Source organism: Phasianus colchicus, chromosome 3 (assembly GCF_987193195.1).
Source record: "Phasianus colchicus chromosome 3, bPhaCol1.hap1.1, whole genome shotgun sequence".
Classification (NCBI taxonomy): Eukaryota; Metazoa; Chordata; class Aves; order Galliformes; family Phasianidae; genus Phasianus; species Phasianus colchicus.
The window spans coordinates 16,501,327-16,505,612 of NC_143438.1; positions in this window are offsets into that span (position 1 = coordinate 16,501,327).

Below are 4,286 nucleotides of genomic sequence, written 5' to 3' on the forward strand. Positions count from 1 at the left end.
TTGCTTGTTCTCTTTGAGGAAAGAAGTAAATATTTTTTTCCCTTCTAGCAGACGTTTCAAAAGTAATCTATTAACAAGAGACAGAATCTTGACCTGACAAATTGTGGGCTTTTATCAGTAGCAGAAGCAGCTCCTGTGTTGGTGGTCCAGAAGTGATGTGACAGTGATGGGTGAGTGTTTGTCATTGGCGGTAGCTTCTTACTTTAAATAAAGATGGGCATGGTGGTCATAGGAACCCATGGGACCTCTCTGAAGCCAGCTGAGCCAACATTTCTAACAAAATTTACTTCCCTGCGGACTTCCTTCTGTCATTACTTCAACCATTTACTGTGTCAGAACAGTCCTGACATGCTGACCAGACAAGTAATGTTTTTGCTGCCAACTAGAATTACAATTCAAATGTTGTGGCTCTGTTTCCAGAGGGATACTTGAACTGGCAAACAAAAAGCAACCATTTCCTAATCCAGCAGTGCTTTAAAATGCTAGTGTTATTCAGTATCCCATTATAAATCAGTGGGTTTCTCTTGAAGAAAAGAAAATATTAAAATTCCATAAGAAGATTTGTAATGGCCATAGTGGACAAAGTCATCCAAAATTTCTGCTCTTCTTGCCTTCTTTTATTGGTTAATTAACATCAAACACACGAGAATCTTTTAGCTTTGTCAACACTTCTTTTCATAGGGAAAAAATAGTAAAAAACTTTTTTCATTTTTTATGTCTAAGATTTTTAATGTTCAATACTATTGTGTCCTTCAAAAACCCAAGCCATGTGTTTTAAATATATTTTCCACTTATCAGAATGTGTCAGATTTTACAACCAACAGAAGTCTACATACACTAAAAGGCTAAAACAATCTATGTACTATTGTGTAGTTTTTTTGAATAAGAGCTTGACCAGAAATCAAAAATGATGGGAAACCAAGAAGTGCCAACTTTATAAGCCCTCGATCTTTTAGAAAACTCATGGTTTTACCCTACAACTTGGTTTTCAAGACTTCCCATTCCTCTTTTTGTTTTGTTTTATTTTGCATGTTTGGTTGTTTAACTCAGTCTGTATTGTACTCTCCTCTATTTCAAAGCTGCCTTTTGTCTAGGAGGTATATTAACAATTCCTTGCAGTGACCTTGACCTTGGAAGTGACACTTCAGCATTTCTATCAGAAATAAAGAACTAACAGCAGGATCGAAAGCTTCTCTGCACCTACACAAATAAAATACTGACTCTTTCCAGTGTGGTTTTATGAGAGACTTTAGAGAGTGTGAGATCTTTATGCACACAGTGATATACTTTTTGCAATTAGATCATTTGGCATTTATTTCAGCTGATAGCTTGTAAATGGACATTTGTACATGTAAGCAAAAATGAAAAGGTACGAAAAGACAGAACTGTTACCTAAAACAGTAGAAAAAAAATATTTCAGCATTGACTGCTGAGAAGCAGATTGGCTTGGACAGAAAAATATGTTAACACTTTGAAATATATGCCAAAAATACCAGATTTCAATGTAACATAAATACAATTGGGCCCTCTGCTTGGGATAATGGTAGTTTAAAAAAATGCATGAGGAATTCAGTTTTATGCAAAGCTAGGGTATAAATTTAAAGGGTAAGATATAGCAATCAATACTTTTTATGAGAAGTAGAAAAGAGGCAATGAAAGTTCAATATCTTAAGTGATAGAAGTGGGAAATATTCTAGCAACTGTCTAATAGATTTCTGGAGTTTAGTTAGGAACATATTTGAATATGTTTTTGGGGTTAAGACAAGTACAACCTCTGCTTTATGAATAGTACGCATAAAGTTTTCACTCATTACAATATGAAAGCTTTTTACCAAAGAACAAAAATGTTTTCTCTGTGCTCCTTGTTTAACAGGTATTAAAACGTTGTTTGTATTGTAGTGGCATCCAGAGATCATTGCTAGCACTAGGGCTTTTCATGCCAGCTGCTGTATGAACACAAAATGACAGGCAGTCCCTGACCCAGAAAGAAATAGAAAGAAAGCACTGACTTGCACAAAGTCACGGAGTAGGTCAAGGGTAGAAATGAGAACAAAACCTGAGTCTTCCAAGCACCAGCTGAGGTTTGTCCTCTCTCCATACCATGCAGCTCTTTATTTACAGCATTTAACTTTAGAGGTGGGAGTTATTTTATTTCTACATTAATGCCAACATTTTAAATTTCTTGCACAGCAGACTAGAATGTGGTTTTCTATCACCTCTTTCACACTGAAAGCTTGTGGAAATAATTAGAAAAAGTTAGAAAACAGACCAATGGAAAAGAAAATCCAAGCAGTTGGTGCTGTGAGTATTCTCCCTCTGCAGCCAGTGTGTTGGCATTTCCCTGCCTTTGATGTTTAACTCCTCTAGGCAGCTCTGGCTTGTGGCTCTGGGACCCACCTATCAGTCTTGGTGACAGGCTATGGGACAAGCAGCATGGAGTAGAATACAACCTGTCTGAGGTTAGAGTGGCTTTAAGCATGTGCATTATATTTACATGCTGGTCACAAGGAAAAATCAGTGTGCAAACAGCTGCGCTCTCATTTCTGCATAGTACTTGATTGAAGAGTGCCAAAGCAATTTCCTTATTTCCTTGTTTCTGTGTTTTTTAGTGTCCCTGTGACCTAGGCATACTGCGTGCTGGCTCCCAGGAGGGCCAGCAGCCATACAACAAGCTCATCTTCACCAGCAACAAGGTAGGGAGGAATATATGAGGCTTTTAGCCCAGCCTTGACTGACAGACATCAGTGAGAAGCAGAATGTGGAAGCAGAACATCTCTCCTTGCAAATCATACACTGAAACAGCATGTCCTGAGAGGCATCGAGGAGCAGTAACAGAGGTCCAGAAGGTAGGAGACATATGGAAGAGGTCATTTACCTCCATGTAATTTAGTATATTATGTTACATCCATATAATTTAGTGATAGTTTACCTGGTTGTTAGTGTCCCATTTTGTTCCCTTGTTTGTTTTGCCCAGCAAGAAGACAGTGACTATGGCACACTTCACTGCCACAGATCAGATGCACCAGAACAATGTATTAAACGTATTCTTTGCAAGCTGTTGAACGTATGATCTATAATCACAGGTATGGTAAGCAATGTATTAGCCTATGATTAATCAGTATTTCAATGTTATACAAATTCCAGGGATGGTAAATTAGGGTAGGAGATGTTGTATGACCTCTCTGGTTGACTTGTCCATCATGCAGTGGGGTATGGGGGATAGAGGTGTGTGCTGGAGGGCCAGCTGAGGGGAGCTCCAAAAGCAGTCCTCCAGCATCCTGACCTTATACCCCTATTACACGTGGTTTGCCATGTTAAGCAAGGAGAGGGCACACTGTTACAAGGTATGCAGACTGAGATATAAGCAGGGCTATGAAAAACACATGACTTTGCAGAGGAACTTCCAGTGGTTCCTTAAGTTTCCAAAAACATGAGGAATTATTTATACATTAATCATCACACAGTTGTATGGTCTCTGTGCTTTTGAGTACTAGGCTGCACATGGTTAGGCACAGATAAGGTGAGGGCAGTGACAGAGCCATTGCTACAGCTTTATCTGGCGTGCACTGCTAGGGATAGTTCTCATCTCTGATCAGAGGATGGCTACTGTACCTTGCCTCATCCTGTTCTCTAGTCTTGCACGACCTCTCTCCTTCTTTCAGCAGGCAATGCTTGGGCCATAGTCCACAGGTGGCTTCCCACATGTTGACCCATGTGCATGCACCATACAGGTGTATGTATCTACGTGTGTGTATGGAGTGAAGCAGATGAGTGTGTGCATGTGTAAAGAGGTCTGGGACTGCGTAAGTGTAGGAGTGAAGGAGGTTCAGGGAGACAGCTGCATGACTCCTTCTAGCAGATCTGTCATTTCTGGCTATAGGATTGCTTTGTTTATTCCATTTAACAATACTGACCTTTGTGTGGAATAGGTTGGCTAGGATTTGTGGGCTTTTGGGACTTCAGTTATTCAGAAGACTGTGGATATTTTTCACTGTATCAGACCCAAAGAGGGAGACTTCTGATGACCCAGTTGCCCTTATAACTCGTTTGCCCTTTACCTTTTGTCAGTCTAAGTGACTTTAAATTTAGTCATATGTTAGAGACTCTAAATTTGAAGAATGTTCTGAGGATAAAAGACATTTTATGGCAAAAAGAAACTGAGCAGTTTTGAAAGTTTCTGCCTTTGTATTGCCTGTATTTAATGACAGTCTTGAAGAGATGCTAATTTTAAATTTCTAATGTAAGTTTTAGAAATAAGTTCTCTTGAGAAGTTAAAAATATTAGTA